The sequence below is a fragment of the Budorcas taxicolor genome, chromosome 1 (assembly GCF_023091745.1).
Source record: "Budorcas taxicolor isolate Tak-1 chromosome 1, Takin1.1, whole genome shotgun sequence".
Lineage (NCBI taxonomy): Eukaryota > Metazoa > Chordata > Mammalia > Artiodactyla > Bovidae > Budorcas > Budorcas taxicolor.
In genome coordinates this window covers 99,840,477-99,862,752 of record NC_068910.1, presented here as the reverse complement: position 1 = coordinate 99,862,752, position 22,276 = coordinate 99,840,477, and the positions used below count along the sequence as shown (strand labels likewise).

Below are 22,276 nucleotides of genomic sequence, written 5' to 3'. Positions count from 1 at the left end.
CAGATCCTATCATGAGAGTATAAAAAGCTCCTCCTCCCCATATACTTCACCACCACATCACTAACGGCTTATTTACAACAGTTTGTTCTACTCAATATTGTCATTGTTCAGCTCTCCAGAAAAATTTGAAGGCATATCAAAGGGAAAAAAAAAAAATTGAAGAGCCAGAGCAAGTATCAGAACCAGACATGATAGGGGTGTTGGAATTATCAGACTGGGAATTTAAGACAATTGTAACTGATATGCCAAAGGCTCTAATGGGTAGACGGCCTGCAAGAACAGACAACGTAAACTGAGATGGAAATTCTAAGAATTAAAAGGAAATGCTAAAGATCAAAAATGCTGTAATACGAATAGAAAAGATCTTTGATGAGCTTATTAGTAGACTGGATACGACTGAGGAAAGAATTTCTAATCTCAGATGCATCAGTAGAATCTTCAAAAATTAAATAGGAAAGAGACAAAGAGCAAGAAAAATAGAATGAGAGATCCAGTTATTAGATTATTTCAGCTATTTCAGTTTATTAGAAAACTGAAAAAGGGGTGGCGTACATATATTAGAAATACCAGAAGGAGGAAAAAAGAAAGGAACCGAAGGAATATTTGAAACAATAGTGATCAAGTATTTCCCCAAATTAATGCCAGACATCAAGTCAGTTTCAAGAATCTCAGAAAACATCATGCAGGATAAATGCAAAAACAAGCAAAGTACATTTTGGGATAATGCTTTTAAAATACACACACAAAAAGAAAAATCAAAGAAAAGAAAAACTTCTGGAAGAAGTCAGAAGTGGGGAAAATTCACCATATCTATAGAGGTGTAAAGATAAGAATTACATCCAGCTTCTCTTTAGGGGCTTCCCTGGTGGCTCAGAGGGTAAAGCGTCTGACGGCAATACAGGAGACTGAGATTCAATCCCTGGGTTGGAAATATTCCCCTCGAGAAGGAAATGGCAACCCACTCCAGTACTCTTGCCTGGAAAATCCCATGGATGGAGAAGCCTGTAGGCTACAGTCTATGATAGGCTACAGTCCGCTAAGTTGCTTCAGTCGCGTCGGACCCTGTGAGATCCCATAGACGGCAGCCCACCAGGCTCCGCCATCCCTGGGATTCTCCAGGCAAGAATACTGGAGTGGGTTGCCATTTCCTTCTCCAATGCATGAAAGTGAAAAGTGAAAGTGAAGTCGCTCGGTCATGTCCACCTCTTCCTGACCCCATGGACTTCAGCCTACCAGGCTCCTCCATCCATGTGATTTTCCAGGCCAGAGTACTGGAGTGGGGTGCCAGGGCCCTCTCCAGGCTACAGTCTATGGGGTTTTAAAGAGTTGCACACAACTGAGCGACTTCACTTTCACTTTCTCTTTAGAAACCATTCAAGTAAGAAGAAACTGAAATGACGTATTTCAAGTTGTTGAGAGAAAAAAAAAATGATAATTATGTACCCTGTAAAACTGTCCTTCAAGAGTGAAGGAGAAATAAAAACTTTTTTAGACAAAAATTGAAATTTGTTGCCACTAGACCTGCTTAGCAAGAAATATTAAAACACACAATATTTTTTGAGAAAAGGAAAATAATACAGATAGATCTACACAAAGAAAGGGAATAAAAGAAGGTAAAATAAAAATTTTATTTTTCTTATTCATTGTTCAAACAATTTTTTCAAATTAATAACAAAAAAGTTTTAGGTATGCTTATATATGTATCATGTATGTTTGCTATGCATGCTTATATATAAATTAAATGAATAGTAATACAAAGGATAAGGGGAAGAATTTAGGATTATTTTGTTTTTTAAGGTACTCATACTGCCTATGAAGTGTTAACTGTAAAGTAGACTTAGATATAAGTACAACACAGGGAATATACCTTACATTTTATAAAAACTGTAGTGGAGTATAATCCATAAAATATTAAATCACTATGTTGTATGGCAGAAACTAATATAGTACAGTAAATCGATTGTATTTCAATTTAAGATTGCAAAATTGAAAAAAAAAAGTGGTGTTGGATGTAAAACTGATGTGCAAAGTACAAAGAGAGAATGGAATCATATAAAGTGCTCAATTAAAGCCACAAAAGGCAGAAAAAAATAGTTGAACACAAAAATAGGAGCAAAGAACAAACACATAAGATAGAAACTGAGTTCAGGGTTTTTTTTTTTTTTTTCCTTTTTCTTCACTTGCTAAGAAGTTGAATTTTCAGGACAGACAAAGGGGTATGCCATTCACCTATTTTCATGGTGATTGTTAGTTTTGTCTTATTTTGGTTTAATTTCCCTGTTCATTGCTCTTAGGCTAGCTGATATCTTTTCCACAAGCCTTGTCCACTTTGTAGTTGGGCCTCCTATACGCCTCTGAAACTAAAGTTTGAGGTTTTGAACCTGGGGTGTGACTGTCCTAGGAGTATAGCCATCTCCCAGCTGGTTAATTCAGCTGACTCTCAGTGTCAGTTAGCTGCTGCTGCTGCTGCTAAGTTGCTTCAGTCGTGTCCGACTCTTCATGACCCCATGGACTGCAGCCTACCAGGCTCCTCCCCACATGGGATTTTCCAGGCAAGAGTACTGAAGTGGGTTGCCATTGCCTTCTCTGGTGTCAGTTAGCAGAGACATGCAATTCTCCTCCATACATCTGCCTGGTCTTGGCCCAACATGACTCATCCCACCACAGAAAGGATACTTACAGACCTGGGGACTTCCAGCATGGTCCCTCTCAGTTCAGTTTAGTTCAGTCGCTGAGTCATGTCTAACTCCTTGAGACCCCATGGACTGCAGCACACCAGGCTGCATGTCCGTCACCAACTCCTGGAGCTTACTCAAACTCATGTCCATTGAGTCAGGACCAAGAGAGTGTCAACCATGCCTCTAACCATGCTGTTCCGCCTTCTTTATCAGACTCAGCTACCTCACCTTAGCACATTTTGTAGAGTGTCCTGGGTCTGCCCAAACGATCTCAATGGAAGGAGTGAGTCACAAAACCCTGGATATGGTATTCTTCTCACATTGTCTAATAGACTTTCCTCACCCCCAGGTCAAACCCAGAGAGAGAATTTTGAGTCACAGGGTAATCTCTCTCCTACCTCCATTTTCTGACTAATCTTCAAGGTCAAGGCAAAGTGTTATTTTACTTATCACATTGTCACCTTTCTTTCTATATTAACCTTGGGGAACATGGCTGCTTTCTCTAACTACTGGAAAAATGTAGCTTAGTCCTTATATATTAAATACAAACTAAAAAAGTTAAGCTTATCTCTATTTTTCTCTACAGTGTTGAGATTCAAAATCACAGTCTTATTGAAAATATTATTAATACTCTGTCATCATTTTTTTCTTTGCATTTCTTCTGAAATACAGTTTAATTTTCTCATCTCCCAATGACTGATGCCCATAGCCCTGGATCTTGGTCAATTAACGTGATGGTTATATACACAGAAAAGTAAAATAATAAAGTTTATTAATACTTTTCAAATCATTACCTTCATTGCCATTTTTATCTATCTCCTTTTGAATTTAGGTGTATATTTCAACCATCCATCTGAAAACTTCTATTACTAGGAAGTCCGATAATCAGTGCAAAGTCCTTGTGCAAAATCTGAATTCCTTATATTCTACTCTACCCCTTACACTCTCCTGTAAATCTCATTTAATAAAACCATTTCTAGCTCAGTGCCCTACTCCAGAAACCAGAGTCAGACTTGACTTCATCATTTCTTTCTTCTTATCCTTCTAGCCAATTAAGATGTGGCAAATTATACTGCTTCCAGAGTTGCCTTTCCAAAATCCTTAGGAGAATAATTGACCTTTCTAAACATATGCTTCCTTTTTGTTTTTAAAGGGTGTTATTACATAGATCATATATTGTTGAAAGAGTTAAGTGAGATAATGGATGGATATAAATTTCTTGGTAAATGGTAGCATTATTCTTGTTTTCTTCCTCATAAACTTCCACAAATGTCTCCTTTCCTACTGAGTCCTTCTGTATTACATTCAAGCTTTTAGCAAAATATTCAAGATCCTTCTTATTTGCTACCATCTTTAACAACTTGAACACTCAGTTCTTAAGCCACTATGAATTTTTTCTCCTTTAGCACCAATCCTTGCTTTTTCATACTTAAGAATGCTCTCCACTCTTTGTCTGACTACTTAAAATGCATTTCTGCCCCTACTCATTGTGCAGCTGTGCCATTAACTCTCCCAGGGACCTTGGGAAAATTTCCGCATCTCTCTGGGCCTCAGATTCCTAAATTCAAGCCTAGAGATAAACATGAAACTACTTCTGTTTAAATACTTTCACTTGTTAATTTATTTTTTTAGATTCTATATATAAGTGATGTCATATATCATATGATATTTGTCTTTCTCCGCTTGATTTCCTTCCCTTAGTATGATAATCTCTAGATCCATCATAGAAAACTAACTTATGGTTACCAGAGGGGAAGAAGAAGGGTCAATGAGCTTGAGACTAACAGATACACACCACAACATATAAAATCAACAACAAGTTCTTACTCTATAGCACAGGGAACTTTATTCAACACCTTTGTCATAATGTATAATGGAAAAAGACCTAAATAAGGATATAAATCTATATATCCTTTGCTGTGCACCTGGAACTAACACAACATAGTAAATCAACTAGACTTCAACAAAGAAACATAAAAAATGAAACCAAAAGCATGAGGACTAAGCAAAATATGGCAAACTGATGTTGCAAATTTTCTGGCTATCATGAGGACCCAGTAAATGTTACACATTAACTGCAGGCTGTGTTATTAATCACTGTTTATTATCATCATTATTAGCAGCAACCATTACCCAGAATGCCTTTATTTAACCTTCAAGAGCTAGTTAAAATTTCATCTCATCTGAAAAGACTGCTCCAGGAAAATATGTTCATTTATCCTATTGTGATGCCCTGTGCCATCTTGTATTCATTTCTTCCCAGCTTCTTAGCATCTTGAAAGCAGAGACAGTCATCTTTACACACCTAGTACCTGGCCAGTGACTGCATATAGTAAATGCTCCATAAACAATTGATGAAGGAAGGAAAACAAGCAAACAAAAATAATAAAACTTATTGTGTTGTCAATGTGTGACAAATTGTTCTAAAATATGCTAGGTATTACCTCACTCAGTTCTTCAAGCTCTATGATTAGCTACTCCTATTATCATCCTATTGCACAGGTAAAAAACTAAGAGATGAAAAAATTACAGTAACTTGGTCATAACCAGGACTGGAACCAAGCTTATTTGGCTCCAGATTCTGAGTTTAACCTTAATGGTACATTACTTTTTCTGGGACAGCAGAAAGACAAGAGTACAGAACTGGCAGTTCTCTAAGCTCTTTCCTGTTTCATATTCTGTAATCGTAGCATTTTTCTTAAAGTTCTAATCTAATATATGCAGAAATAATATATAAAATAATATTTCTTCAGAGTTTTATAAAAGTGTCTAACTATTCATATTTATTCACTGGGCATTTCTAGTCTGATAAAATGACTATGTCTCCTATCACTTGACCACAGCATGCCTACTCATACTTTCACCTACTTATGATTTTATTCAAGTTCTTTTTTTTTTTTTTGCGATAAGTGGTTCTGTTTTAAATGGCATCAATTAGGAGTCACCTTGAATCTGGAATTTTATAACTCCTGAAGTTTAAGCTCTGTCTTCATCTTAAATAAAAGTTTTACCCAAATTTGACTATGCTAGATTCATACATTTAAAAATAAATTGGATTGAGTGCTGCTGGGAAGATGATAAGATATTGCAAGGCAAGCATTTTTTGTAGGGTTTTAATCAGCTTACCTGGGCAGAAGGACCTAGGGACACCATATCTGTTTATATAACTCTTGTAAAGTAATGACCGTAAAAAGACTGTATTATAGAGTAAGCTGAATGAGGCATGGAAGGACTAGATGAGCAGATTAATAATGAACTGGGGTTCAGTTCTGCTAGGGACCCTTAGAATTGTTTCTCTGCAGGAGAGAAAGCTGGGTCCTTTCCCATCAGGTCTGTCCATCATGGCTGAGGCTTGTGCCCTGTGGGAATTATCTCACAGTACCAAGCTGCCCTATGTGCAGGGTGAGTGAGCTTCCTATAACTTCCACAAAAACTATCCAGCAGAAAAGCAGAGTAGCAGGCATATGAATGGAGGTGCTGCTGGAGTGCATGTAGCAGAGTCCACAATTGAAGCTGGCTTTATAGGCTTGCTTAGGGAACCTTAACACTGAACCTCTTTCGTACCCCGAAATCATCATCTACAGCATTCATTTTTGCTGCACAGAAATTTCAATGCCTCACATGAAGTTCAACTTTTTAATAACTTTTCAAAAGTGTATCTGGCTGGCACCTCTTGAGAAAAAGGATTAAAAATAGACTGAGTGTAGCAGATTCTAGTTGCTGCTACGGCTGTGGGTCCCAAGGTTATAACTGCTATTCACTGTCTCCCTCCTCTACCACTAGAGTCTTCTCACACCTGGCCAGCTCTCCAGTTGGCGTATTAGCTGCTTGTCTGAAAGCAGAACACAGACCTTCATCCCTTAGTCATCTGAGTCTTTGTTTACTTTGCCCCTTTGCAGGCAGTTATTGCTGACGCCTTTTTCTGATATTATTGAGCATGGAAGCACTGACTGATGGCACAGTGATACACCTCAGTGTCCCAAAGACTCCTCCTCCATGCCTCCATGATGTGGCAGCAACCGCAGAAATTCTTGATAATCACAGTTAGCAACACTGCCAATTTACTAGCTCCTTTATTTACCGCTGGTCCACAGGTATAAGGAGCCCAGAAAAACTAGGCACAAGTTGAGACTTTTGGACTGGAGGAATATTTAGTATCAATATATCCTTTAGAAGAACATTTCCCTGCCAGGGTTAAAGAGCTCAAATCCTGCAGAATTTAAAGTTGCAAGAATGAGAAGCATAAACCCCCTCATGGCTTATTGAGCGGTATGGTGACCCTGGTTAATCCTTCTTTCAACATTTGATTCCTGCACCTGTGTAGTCTAGTACTAGGACAGACATCACATAATACCTGTCGATTAAATATGAGCATTGCATCAGAGAAGGCAGTGTCCTAACCATAGAAGGTGTCTTTCCCATGCTGGCATTTTGACTGAGCTTTTATGAAGCCATTCTTACATTCTGTCAGATTTTCTGTGATCCTGTGATCACATGCCTCCAACTTGAATGTAGAGTTACATCTGATTCACTACCATGGCTGGGAGGGGTAGGATAACCTCAAGTTTGCTCTTGATATTTTACCCTTATTATATTATTACCTCTGATTCTTTAATCAGAAATCTAATGTAAGGTGTTCAACAGCTTCTAAATATTTATGATCTTTGAATAAAAACTCAGTGTTTTAGAAAATAATACAGGGTAAGTCTGCAAAACAGCTGGATCTATTGCAGGACAAGTTTAGGCCAGAAATATATTTGCTGCATTGCAATGATATATTAGGGATTAGGGTCGCTTTAATTTTAGTACTAAGTAAGGCTCAGTTGTCAACACCTCATGATAGACCTTGGGTATTCTTCCTCCTCATTATGCAGTTACTTTAAGGCTATAGGTTATTTCAAGGAGATGTTGGTTAAATGCTTGTTATATATGCTTTTGGTGATATGACAGAATGTTTCCTGAAGAGAATTTGTTTCCCTTTTGGTTATCAGGCCCTAGGTGTGAAGTTAGCTCAGATCTGGAAACTGGGCAAGGAATAGTGATGTTTCATTGCAGAGGGTAATAGAAATCTTGGCCTACTATCTCTTGAGGCTTTTTTTTTCTTTTCGTATCAAAGATAACCCTTTTGGCTTTTCATTTATTTCACTCCGAGATGTATCACTGTGTCTCACAATCATCATTCAGTTCAGTTCAGTTCAGTTCAGTTCAGTCGCTCAGTCGTGTCCGACTCTTTGCGACCCCATGAATCACAGAATGCCAGGCCTCCCTGTCTGTCACCAACTCCCGGAGTTCACTCAGACTCACTTCCATTGAGTCACTAATGCCATCCAGCCATCTCATCCTCTGTCACCCCCTTCTCCTCCTGCCCTCAGTCCCTCCCAGCATCAGAGTCTTTTCCAATGAGTCAACTCTTTGCATGAGGTGGCCAAAGTACTGGAGTTTCCTCATGGGACCCCACAAATTAAGGACCCCTTATGTATCATACTGAGCGTCCCTTGTGGCTCAGCTGGTAGAGAATCCACCTGCAATGAGTGAAACCTGGGTTTAATCCCTGGGTTAAGAAGGTTCCCTGGAGAAGGAAAGGCTACCCACTCCAGTACTCTGGCCTAGACAATTCCATGGACTGTATAGTCCATGGGGTGGCAAAGAGTTGGAAACGACTGAGCAACTTTCACTTTCACTATGTATCATATTAGTATTGCTGTGCTTTATACTAGTTAAATTGACTTTAGGGGGCTTCCTGGTGGCTCAGGTAAAGGCACCTGTTTGCAATGCAGGAGACCCAAGTTCAATCCCTGGGTCAGGAAGATCCCCTGGAGAAGGAAATGGCAACCCACTTCAGTACTCTTGCCTGGAAAATTCCATGGATGGAGGAACCTCATAGGCTACAGTCCATGGAGTCGCAAAGAGTCAGACATGACTGAACGACTTCACTTTCACTTTTCCTGATGGCTATGGATCACCATCTGGCCTTGACTATTCTGGAACATGTCATCTTCATTGACATCAGGAGTCTCTCTCAGTGCACCAGCCCCTACCATCCTGTATCATGCATGGAACCTGGACTGACAATTCGTTTCACATATAATATACATGTTTCAATGCCATTTTCCCAAATCATCCCACCCTCGCCTTCTCCCACAGAGTCCAAAAGACTGTTCTATATATCTGTGTCTCTTTTGTTGTCTTGCATACAGGGTTATCGTTACCATCTTTCTAAATTCCATATATACATGTTTTTATACTGTATTGGTGTTTTTCTTTCTGGCTTACTTCACTCTGTATAATAGGCTCTGGTTTCATCCACCTCATTAGAACTGATTCAAATGTATTCCTTTTAATGGCTGAGTAATACTCCACTGTGTATATGTACAGGTTCAATGCATGATGCAGGTTGCTTGGGGCTGGTGCACTGGGATGACCCAGAGGGATGGTATGGGGAGGGAGGTGGGAGGGGGGTTCAGAATTGGGAACATTTGTACACCCAGGGTGGATTCATGTCAATGTCAAAACCAATACAATATTGTAAAGTAATTAGCCACCAATTAAAATAAATATATTTATATTAAGAAAAATAATAATAATAATAAATTTTAAAAAATGGAGTCTCTCTCTCATGACATCAGCTCTTCCTACTAATTCTGTCCTACAGAGGCCAGTCACACCAAGCTTCTCAAAGATACTAGTGTTCTTCATTCATGCATGTCTTCTTAAGTACTCCAAGTATCACCATTGCACACCTCAGATTCTTACTTATTCTGTATCTTCTCCATAATTTTATCATAGAAGACCTACTAAGGCTGAACATTAAGTCTCCTTTGCACTTTTTCTACATTTACTATTAAATTCCAGTGTGTGAATTTCACCAAACTTTCTCCCTAGATGTGGCAAATGAAAGTTTTGAAAAATTTTCATGAAGGCCTTTGACTTTCCCATCATTCCCTGAGTGATATCCCTATTAAGGTGGATATCTCCATAAGTATCATTCTCTTTCTTCTTGGCTTCAAATATGAATAAATAAATAAGCAAAAAAATTTTAAAAATTGCTAATTCCATGGTTTTCAAAATTTACCATTGTCCCCATTCGGTTCAATATCAGAGTTACTCCATAAACCAGGTTTCTCTCTCCTGTTTCTCATTCTATTCTAAAACAGGTGGAACTATGGTGATCATGGTGCCCAAAGCAAAGCTTAAGATAAGAACTTATTAAAATGAATCTTGTTTGGAAGGTGATACCCAGAAGCAGAAATGAAGAGATGAGGATAAATGACACAGGAAAGGAAACTACTTGTCCTCACTGGGAGTGTTGGCACTTAATCCCTCTGTGGGCTTCAGTCTCTCTAAAAATCTGTATTGAATGCACTTGTTGAATGAAAAACCAGAGGCTGGGACCTTGTCACTAACCGCTAGCTCCACTGATTGATGGATTCATTGAGTCTGCATTTCTGGGCTGCTTTGAGGATAGTGCCTGAATTGCTATAACAGAAAAGCAGAGAAATATGGCTGGTGTTTCATATTGGATGTGATAAAGCGTGATGAGCTCTGTCTATGAAAATTGCAGCTTAGTTTACAGTGGTCTGAGTGGACATATCATGGGACACAAGAAGAAACATTTCACTAATATTCATGATCACATTTTTACTCAATATATTTATTTTATAGATGAGAACATTTAGGTTCCAATCCTGAAATAATGTACACAAGATCACACAAAAATTGACAGAATATTACTAAAGCTCATAAGAAATGGAGAATCTCCAGTCCCACCCCAGACCTACTGAATCAGAATCTGCATTTAATAGGATCGCTGCTGATTCTGCTGCTGCTAAGTGGCTTCAGTCGTTTCCAACCCTGTGCGACCCCATAGATGGCAGCCCACCAGGCTCCCCTGTCCCTGGGACTCTCCAGGCAAGAATACTGGAATGAGTTGCCATTTCCTTCTCCAATGCATGAAAGTGAAGAGTGAAAGTGAAGTCACTCAGCTGTGTCTGACTTGTAGCGACCTCATGGATTGCAGCTTACCAGGCTCCTCCATCCATGGGGTTTTCCAGGCAAGAGTACCGCAGTGGGTTGCCATCGCCTTCTCTGAGCTAAAATGAGAGGAATACTTGAATTCTTTCAACAAATATGTATTGACTAAATGTTTTCTAGTATTTTGGATTAAGGTTTTAGCTTTCAAGCAACAGGATGTTTTCAAAGATTATTAAGTAGAAAGGTGATAGAATGAAGAGTATCAGAAATTTAGCCCAGAAATGCAGAGTTAGTGCCTATTGCCTATGTTGCAGCCAGCAGGCTATGGGTTCATATTTGAAGTGGAAGAGATACTGATGATTTCTTCCTTTTGATAAATACAGGCTAGTGATAGAGAGATAAGGGCCTTCTTTGGGAAGCTGGCAATGGAAAGAAAAAAGAAAGGGTGAGTTTGAGGAAAGGTGCAGATAAATAATTGACAAAAATCTGCGCTTGGCATAAAAGAGATAAAATTGATGAAAGCAATGCATGATGCTTGGGAGAATTTGAAGGATGGCAAAATGTTCATTACAGAACAAATAATGCAAGAAAGAAGTAATGACCCCGAATCACTGAAATGCCATGGATGCTTGAATAGAAACACCAGGTAACAGAACAGCAACAACAAAGATGAAAACATCTTTTTTTTTTCATTGTTTTTGTTTAATTGTTCTTTCCACTTGTTGCAGGCCATGAAGACAGTCATTGCCTGTCATAATGCATGTTCTATAATCTTGAGTTACCTACCAGTACATCTCAAAATAACCCAGCTCTTCAAGTTTCATAACAGCTCTGCCTATTTACAGGAACAAAGTGTCATCTTAGGAAGTGTCTTTCCAACAAATATACAGGCAGTGATTGGAATAAATCATGGGCCACATTATTCAAAAATTACTCAAATTGAGAATATATTTGAGTTGTTTGAAGAGTACAAGAAAGATTCAGTTAACCCTACCACTAGGGGAAGGTTGACAATTAAAAAAAAAAAACAACACATATTCTGATGTTGTATCCTCTAATAAGTGACCTAGAAACATTATGAAGAAATAATGGAATAAACAGAGAGTATGACACATATGGTGGACATTTGCTTGAACATCTCTGGATGGGAGATTATTAAAAGAAAATTCAGTAAAATCTTTAAGAAATTATTCATTCCTATTGATACCTTGGCATATATTTTATGGCTTCATTTCTCCTACTGAAAAACAGTGTTTATTTTTAGGTTAATAAACAAACACAGCAATGTTAAAGGTCATACTACAATCTAAAACTATTTCAAGTGTTTTTGGTTTGGCTTTATGAAAAATGCATTTTTCCAAACAGTTTTTCTCCTTAATTTTTAAACCCTTGTGTATTTTTAAAGAAAATGTAATCCACATGTTTCTTGTGCATTTACACTTAACTCATCAAATTCCTCTTGTGTAGGAGTGACTTGGAGACCAAAAGACTTTGGAAATTATTTTTTAGCCTCTGAAGCTCTTTGCTTTTATTTGGAAAGTAGCAGCATATTCTTTAGTATAGTTTGTGTTAGATACCCAGGTATTCAGCTTTTCATGTCTGTAGATAACATACTTTAGGATATCTATATTTATCCTTACTTCTTACTTACCCTAATGTACCATTATATTAATTACCATTAGTGCAATGGTAATTTTTGTCTTCATCATTATCATCTGTTGTAGTACTATTGCTTTATTAACTACTATTATTAATGTTGTTGTTATAAATGTCATAATAACATTAGTGGTATTACAAAATATCTATATGTTCACAACATCTTCATTTACAAAGTGCCTTTATCTCACCTTTCCTTAACGACTTGTGTGGAAAGAAACTCACAAGCTTTGTAGTATACTCACCCATTTCATCTCCTGACAAAATATCAGGCAGAGAGAATTTGCCAATTGCTTTACATCCTCCAAAAATCTTCTCAGTTTATCTGTCTTATTTCTACTTTCTCGACTGAGTGTGCTATTCATCTCTCATAGCTATTTTTAACCTCTTCAAATCCTTGCACAATTGTTTTGATTTTACAATCTGAATTAAAAGTCATATCTGGCATATCTTATTGTTGAGCTGAAAAAATTCTGTCCTACTTATTCCATTTATGTATTCTTTATATCCATGGACACTGTATTCTTCTAGTTTGCTTGTTCTCTGAATTTTATCCATCACTGATCTTTAAGTATGTTTCAATAATCTTGTGGATGTATGCTCTAAAACTCAAGAGCATCCTAACTTCCTTTAAAACTAAGGGCTATGTCTCTTTCTTTCTTTCATATCTTCTTCCCATGCCTAGTTCTGATTGCTTCAATTTTTAATCTTAGTAAATATGACTGGTAGGTTGTTAATTTTTAAAGTATTATGTGGCATGTACTACTTGATTTCTCCATGAAAATAATATAGTAACTTACCAAATAAAAGTAGATTCTGATTTAGTCTCTTTTTAAAATTAGATTGCATGCTTATAACCTATTGTAAGACTTGATCCTTAAAATATTTTTTTTTATTTAACTAGAGTCTTGAAAACATAGTGTACATGGAAAGAACATGTAGTGAACAAGATCTTCATCAAAATTGCCAGTTCATTTGAAAAACAGATACTGATGGACCACAAGTAGTAGAGCCTTGCTTAGGCTTTGTGCTAGAGTCTGACAATGAAGAAAGACAACCTCTTCTCTCAGACAACTATTTTGGGACTCACAGATGCATATGATTTTACTACTGTGTGCAGAGAGATAGGACAAAGATCAAAGAGTAGATGCAGGCATCTCTGTGTAGTTTCAGAAAAACACTTTTGGAGTAATCTCAAAGTTAAATGGAGAAGGCAATGGCAACCCACTCCAGTACTCTTGCCTGGAAAATCCCATGGACGGAGGAGCCTGGTAGGCTGAAGTCCATGGGGTCAGGAAGAGGTGGACATGACCGAGCGACTTCAATTTCACTTTTCACTTTCATGCATTGGAGAAGGAAATGGCAACCCATTCCAGTGTTCTTGCCTGGAGAATCCCAAGGGCGGAGGAGCCTGGTGGGCTGCCATCTATGGGGTCGCACAGAGTCGGACATGACTGAAGCGACTTAGTAGCAGCAAAAGCAGCAAAGTTAAATAGGCTTTGCAAGCTAAACATTATAACAGGCAATATGAAGCCTCAATTTAATAGACAGTTTACACAACACTTGTGTGGGTTACTGTTTCAAGCTTCTTACAGTTATGAACTCATTCAATCCTCGTCACTATCCCATGGGTAAGCAGTGTTACTAGACTACTTTTACAAGTGAGAAACTTGAAATACGTAACAGTTAAGTGAATTGCCCAAGGTCAACAGCAGGCACAGCCAGGACTTAAATATAGCTAGAGTGTGTCTCCAGAGTCCCTACAAGAAGCTTTTAACAGGAAATTTACAAACTCATGGAGAGCAATACACAGTCAGGGAAGAAAAGTGGGTTGGCATTTCCTGAGGGCAAGTTATACCTGGGACAATGTCAAGAGATGGAGGAAGCTGAAGTAGTGAAAGGGAACAGTGTTACAGTGAAAAATGAGGGTTTTATCTTAAATGGGTCATTGTAATCTTTGGAATAACAGGGTTTTATCTCAATGTTAGAATGTTCTCTAGGATCATGGAGACTGGGATACAAGATGACTGAAGTGGAGGTGAAAAGACCTGGCAAAGGGAGTACCTGCAATAACACAAGTGAGAGAAACACTGGAAACGTGGTTGGAGAGAAGCTGAAGTCATGTGAGTTATTCTAGGGGAGGACATATGAGGGATTGGTAATCTGTTGATTTTGGATAAAAGAGAGAAACTTGTATCTGGACTGGTTCTCCAGAATTTCTGATTAAGGCAACAGTGTATACAGAGGTGACTATTGAGATAGGGAAGAAAAGAAGAGAATTGAACATTAGAAAACACTTCTGATACAATGAAAAAGTAAGTAGAGCTCAAAATTGTATATTATCTATTGTTTTTTTTTTTTAAAATATGTGTAATACGCACAGAAAAGTTCTGATGAAAACAAGAACAAATATTATTGTGATTGGTAAAATCACAAAATTTTTCAGTAGAACTTTTGATTTTCCCCTGTATTTTCTATGTTTTCTTCAATGAACATGAACTAAGTATATTCCCTTAAACTAAAAATAAGTATTACTGAAAGGGCTTTAAATGGTTATTTTATTTAAAGTTAACTTCTACGATCTTCCTGAAAAGCAAAATAAAGCACTTAATAAAAGTAGATTTATTAACTTTGGATCAAGAATTCCCTTCTTGGAAAGCTACTTTAAAGTAATACATAAATTCTCACTGTTTATTTATAAATATATTGTTATATGGAAAAAATTAGCATCAACAATGTAGTTGTTGAAAAAATTATAGCACAGACATGTGAATGAATGCTACATATTCACTACAAAAGTTACTGATAAAAATACTTAAATTCAGAGAAAATACTACTGATATATGAAAATAGCAGGATATGAGTTCTTTGATCCCAATTACATAGGATATCTCTGAGCAAAAGATTATACTTAACATTTTTGACTTGCATTTTTCTGACTGTAAAATATAATACATATTTACTTATAAAATATGATAATAAAACATAGAAATAAAGGCTTTTAGTTAATAGTGTGAGCTGCTATTTAATTATTTCAGAGGGCTTACATTGCATTGTAAGTACCTAGGCAAAGAGGAGTGGAAAAGTCACCTGTATTATGAGGCTGTCTGTGTCAGGGGAAACAGCTAATCAAAACCATGATTATAGACAAGAATAAGTATGAAAGGCCAATGATTAGATTGGAAGTATGTTTTTCAGGAGTATTTGAATAAGACAGGAGGGAGAATATGATAGGAGGGATAAAATTCTAGAATTTCAGATATTAAGAAGATAAATATATTTGTTGAGATGTTATATTCTTGGGATTTCTAAAAAGCAATGTCTAGGGTCTATTCATAGATAGTGGATTGATTTGTGTTTTAGGCAAGTACTCAGGAAGATCCCCTGGAGAAGGAAATGGTAACCCACTCCAGTATTCTTTCCTGGAGAATCCCATGGATGGAGAAGCCTGATAGGCTACAGTCCATGGGGTCACAAAGAGTCGGACACGACTGAGCGACTTCACTTTTCACTTCACTACTTGTGCTATTATATGTGTGGATACACTGACCAACTTTCAGATATGAAGAAGGAAATGGCAACCCACTCCGGTGTTCTTGCCTGGAGAATCCCAGGGACGGGGGAGCCTCGTGGGCTGCTGTCTATGGGGTCCCACAGAGTCAGACACTACTGAAGTGACTTAGCAGCAGCAGCAGTGCTATGGAAATGCGAATCTTAAGGTAGCCATGTTTTTCCTTTGTCCCATGAAAAGGAATAGAATCTGGAAATTTTAATAATCTTTAATAACCTTTATCAGTTCTTGAAGAAAACATAAATATTTTAGGTTAATTTGACATAGCTAAAAATTCAAGGGTATTAAAATAATTCAAATGATGGTATCTACATGTAAATATCTTTAACTGCATGTTAATAGAATGTTTATGCTATTTTTATACTAATCATTTATTGATATTTATTAAATGACTACTATAAGCAAGTGCTTTAAATGCCTGATCTCATTTAATGGTCAGAAGAGATAAACTTATATCAGAGACTGACTGAGACTAGTTGAACTGATTTTGTTATGTGGTCACCAAGAGACAGATTCATTAAAAAGCATAATACACATTTGGCAGATATATATTCAGTTCAGTTCAGTTCAGTTCAGTTCAGTCACTCAGTCATGTCTCACTCTTTGTGACCACATAAACTGCAGCATGCCAGGCCTCCCTGTCCATCACCAACTCCCGGAGTCCACCCAAACCCATGTCCATTGAGTCGGTGATGCCATCTAACCACCTCATCCTCTGTCGTCCCCTTCTCTTCCTGCCTTCCAACTTTCCCAACATCAGGGAAATGAGTTTTCCAATGAGTCAGCTCTTCACAATAGGTGGCCAAAATATTGAAGTTTCAGCTTCAACATCAGTCCTTCCAATGAAAACCCAGGACTGATCTGCTTTAGGATGGACTGGTTGGATCTCCTTGCAGTCCGAGGGACTCTCAAGAGTCTTCTCCAACAGTACAGTTCAAAGGCATCAATTCTTCGGTGTTCAGCTTTCTTTATAGTCCAACATTCACAACCATACATGGCTACTAGAAAAACCATAGCCTTGAGTAGACGGACCTTTGTGGACAAAGTAATGTCTCTGCTTGTTAATATGCTGTCTAGGTTGGTCATAAGTTTCCTTCCAAGGAGTAAGTATCTTTTAATTTCATGGCTGCAATCACTATCTGCAGTGACTTTGGAGTCCCCCAAAATAAAGTCAGTGACTATTTCCACTGTTTTCCCATCTATTTCCCATGAAGTGATGGGACCGGATGCCATGATCTTAGTTTTCTGAATGTTGAGCTTTAAGCCAACTTTTTCACTCTCCTCTTTCACTTTCATCAAGAGGCTCTTTAGTTCTTCTTTACTTTCTGCCATAAGGATGGTGCCATCTGCATATCTGAGGTTATTGATATTTCTCCCGGTAAGATGTATATTACACTATATCATATCAAGGCTGTGGCACAACGTCATGTTCTTACAGCACAGTGTTGGAATCAAGATTCAAATAAGATTTACTTTGAGCCTCTATGTTTTAGAAATTTCTAGAAAATAATATAGCACTTATCATCCCTTAGAAATACTCTTGAGAATCTGTGATCTTACTGACAGTTGTTTTCTTTTCTATATACCTGTCAAATACCTCTCATAGTACTTCCATAGTTTTTTTTGAAGACATTACTTGAAGTCATACTTTTCATATATGTTGAATGATTTTATGAATATATAATCACTTTATATAAATATAAAACAATTTCTTTTATAAACATAAAACTGTTGATTTATTTTATAAATATATAATTGACATATGACGTGATATTAGTTTCATATGTACAACATAGTGATTTGATGTTTGCATATATTGAGAAATAATCACTACAGTAATTCTGGGAAACAAACATTACAGCTTCAGAATTTTTTTTATGATGAGAACTTTTAAGATCTACTCTCTTAGAAACTTTCAAATATGCAATACAGTATTATTAACTATAGTCACCATGCTGTATGTTACATCCCCATGACTTCTTTCATAATGGAAGTTTGTACCCTTTTACTCCTTTTATCCATTTGCAATCACCACTCTGTTCTCTGTATCTGCAAGCTTTTCTCTTTTCTTTTTATTTTATTTTATTTTTTTCTTTTTTCTCTTTTTTTTTCTCTTTTTATTTTAGATTCCGCATGTAAGTGAGACCATATAGTATTTGTCTTTTTTGTTTGTTTGACTTACATCACTTAGTATAATGCACTTAGGGTGCACTTCAGTTCAGTTCAGTTCAGTTCAGTTCAGTTGCTCAGTCGTGTCAGACTCTTTGTGACCCCATGAACTGCAGCACTCCAGTCCTCCCTGTCCACCACCAACTCCCGGAGTTCACTCAAACTCACATCCATTGTGAGTTGGTGATGCCATCCAGCCATCTCATCTTCTGTCGTCCCCTTCTCCTCCTGCCCCCAATCCCTCCTCACATCAGAGCCTTTTCCAATGAGTCAACTCTTTGCATGAAGTGGCCAAAGTATTGGAGTTTCAGCTTCAGCATCATTCCTTCCAAAGAACATCCAGGGCTGATCTTCTTTAGAATGGACTGGTTGGATCCTTGGGACTCTCAAGAGTCTTTTCCAACACCACAGTTCAAAAGCATCAATTCTTTGGTGCTCAGCTTTATGTTGCCACAAATGGAAAGGTTTTGTTGTTTTTTGGCTGAATATTCCAGTGTATACAAATGTACACCACATCTTCTGTATCCATTCATTCACTGATGGACAGTTAGGTTTTAAATGTATCTTGATTGTTGTACATAATGCTGCAGTGAATATAGGGGTGCATATATCTTTTTAAGTTAGTATTTCTGCTTTCTTTGGGTATATACTGAGAAGTGGGATTGCTAGATCATTTGGTAGTTATATGTATGCATTCTCAGTTGCATCTGACTCTTGGAAACCCCATGGACTGTAGCCCACCAGTCTCCTCAGTTCATGGAATTCTCCAGGTAAGAATATTGGAGTGGATTGCCATTCCCCACTCCAGGAGATCTTCCTGATCCAGGGATCAAACTCATGTGTCTCCTGCATTGGCAGGCAGGTTCTTTACCACTATGCCACTTGGGAAGCCCCTATGGTAGTTCTAGTTTTAATTTTTTTAAGAAGCTTACATGGTCTAGAGTGGCTGCACCAATTTATATTCCCACCAACAATGCACAAGGGTTCTTTTTTTCTCCATACCCTCACTAGCATTTTTTACCTTATCTTTTTGATAATAGTATTCTAACAGTATGAGGTGATATTGTGGCTGAAAATCAGAAAGATTAAATCATGTATCCAAGCAAGGTAGCATTCTGAATGTGGATTTTAACCCAGATCTGCCTGGTGTCAATGCTAATGATCTTTTTCTACTCATATACTTGCTTCCTTTTTTTTTTTTTAACATAGGATTATTAGAGCTAAGAGATGAAAGAACAATTGAGATTACTTATTTCAATTAGTTCAATTCATGTTTTAGGGAACTATTGTCTAGAAGAGTTGGACTACTTACTTAAGGTCATATAATGAACTATTAATTCTAGAGTACCACCACGAATTGTGATTGCTTTCATTCCATATTTCAGGAACTAACATGTTGGCCTAAAACCCTTACTGGGTTTAAATTGAAAAAAAAAAAAAAAAAAAAAGACTCCTACAATTTCCTTTTCCTTAGCAAGATGGTGGAGCATGACTTGATTATTTACATCACACACTTTTTGGATCGGCTTCTAGTTCTTTCATTGCTTGAGTTTCTCTCTGTTAAGAAAAATACATAACAAAAAAAATTATAATGGAAATTGGATGTTCTTAGTGATACCAACATATAGACTTTGCTATTGATGTATTCCCTTTATTCTGATGATATCCTCATGCTTTGAGAGAAAAAAAAAACAACAACAACAACAACAACAAACCCAGCATTGTTTCACAACTGTAACAACTCCAGGCATCAACCAATTTTGAACCAGTTGTGAAGATGTTTGAAGATCCAGACACTACAAGGCAAATGCAATAAACCAGGGATGATTGGATATAGTTTTACTACATGTCAGATAAGCCTGGTTTTAGGTAGGAATATTTAGATACATGCTGCTGCTTCTGCTGCTAAGTCACTTCAGTTGTTTCTGACTCTGGTCGACCCCATAGATGGCAGCCCACCAGGCTCCCCCATTCCTGGGATTCTCCAGGCAAGAACACTGGAGTGGGTTGCCATTTCCTTCTCCAATGCGTGAAAGTGAAAAGTCAAAGTGAAGTCATGCAGTCGTGTCTGACTCTTAGCAACACCATGGATTACAGCCCACCAGGCTCCTCCATCCATGGGATTTTCCAGGCAAGAGTACTGGAGTGGGGTGCCATACATGCTAGGTATGCAAAATTCCAATATGAATGTGGAAATTACTCTGGAGCAATAGAATATCTTCACTTCTTTAGAAGGTTGGTTCCAGCAATGGATAGAAATGCTTTGAGTTCACTCTGGGGACAACTGACCTCAGAAATTTTAATACAGAATTGGAATGCAGTCATGGAAGATTGCATGGCTAAAAAATAATAATTCTGTGGATTCTCCACTTCAGTCTCTTCAGCCGTGAATATGGTTCACTCATCAGTCTCTGTTTTCTTCTATCTCCCCAAAGCACAGTAACATTATGGACCGATTCCTTTACCAGCCACAGTATCTTAGTGCAGTTCCAATGATGTGCCCACATATTCTCTACTATTTAACCACAGCAGTCATAACAAACAAAGATGTTCGAAAACACGGGAAAGTGCTAAAAGATCTGGTCAAATTTATTCAATGGGAACCTTGCACATATTTATATAAAGACCCAATTTCAGAATTTGTTAAATGCTTATATGTTAACTTCCATGGGGCTCACATAAAGCTGAAGGAATGTGGATCAATGCAAGTGAATGATTTCTTCTTGGTGGCTTATCTTGAGGATTTCATTGAAAATGCCTGTCTCCATATTTCAGACTTGGGTCACATCCATCAGTGTATTAGCATTAACATGTTGGCAGTTAAACTAAGCATGCCTCCAGAATAAGTTGAAAAGTAGATTATAAATTTGATTACAAATGCAAGACTGAGTATCAAGATTGATTCTAAATTAGATCATGAGGTTATGAGTAACAATACCATCTCACAAGTGATGAAACCACGCAAGTGATTGAAAAGACCAAAAGGTGTTTCTTTAAGAAGCCAAATGGTGACCATGAATACTGAGAAGAAATTTAATCAGAATAGTAAGTAGAGGCTCCTAACTGTAACTCAGGATCCTGCCTTCTATTGAAGAGCTATATATATTAAAAAAAAAAAAAACTGTAAAAGAAGGTGAAATATTAAAACTATCATATAAAGGTAAAACATTTGAGAACAATTAGCATATTGACTATACACTTTGGAGAATTTGAATAAAATTGACTGTTTCATTAAAAAGTAAAATAAGAAGTCGATCCCTGAATTGGGGAGATGAATTAGAAAAAGATGTACCGCTTGGACAAATGATTTTGTGCAAGTAAAACTGCACCCCTGCATCACTGACAGGTTATCAGGGTTCAAGAATTCTAAGTGGGCTTTTACATCCCCTTGTCCACTTCAGCTGGACACCCTTGAGCTATGTATCAGTTCATGACTCTTTGTAGTCACTCTTCAAATAGAGACTTCAAAAACCTTTCTTTTGTCTCACAGAGCAGCTCCCTTAACTTTTGTCACACTGGTGCTGCTTTGCTGCTCGTCTCCATTTGGGGTGTACTGTTGATATGTTACTACAGTCATGACACTGATTGTTTCTTTAATTATTGCTCTTAGGAGTGTCGGTCTTACACCAATACCAACAGTGCTTTCATCTTTAGAGCTCTAAGCAAGCACTGTATTCTACAGTCATATGAATTGCAGACACCACTATAATAGATCTGTTCTCAATAGACACTTTAAGCTTATATTCAATTACTTTTTCACTCATAGGATTTTAACATTAGGCCGAAATTGAACATCTTGTTCTACTAATTATGAACAATAAAATTTTTTACATTCTCTGAATTAGTATATAACTCAGAAATAAAATTAAAAACTCATATGCTTTTAAACTGGTAGTTCTAAAAGTATGCTTAAGTGATTCAGACGTATTAACATCACTTGGTCACTTATTAGAAATAAAAATTCTTGGGCCCACTCAAGAATCACTACTGAGTGATTCTGATGTGCGTTGATGTTTGATAACAACAGATTTAAACCATGATGTTTTACTTGCTTTACTCCTCAAATATTGTATATTACAACCAAACATGATGATCCAATAATTTCCAGGTATAATACTAAGTTTGCCTATGTTCCTCTTCCCCAAATGGCATGTATAAGTTAGGGAAACTTGAAAGAACACTGGAAAAAATAATGGTGTGATGGCGATCATTCCAAATGTCCCCACTGACT

At 37.3% G+C, this 22,276-nt stretch overlaps 1 pseudogene; it reads left to right on the top strand.

The window, feature by feature from the left end:
• The first annotated feature begins 19,523 nt into the window (after nucleotides 1-19,523).
• Nucleotides 19,524-21,098, top strand: LOC128054852 (eukaryotic translation initiation factor 3 subunit E-like; annotated as a pseudogene).
• Nucleotides 21,099-22,276: the final 1,178 nt, after the last annotated feature.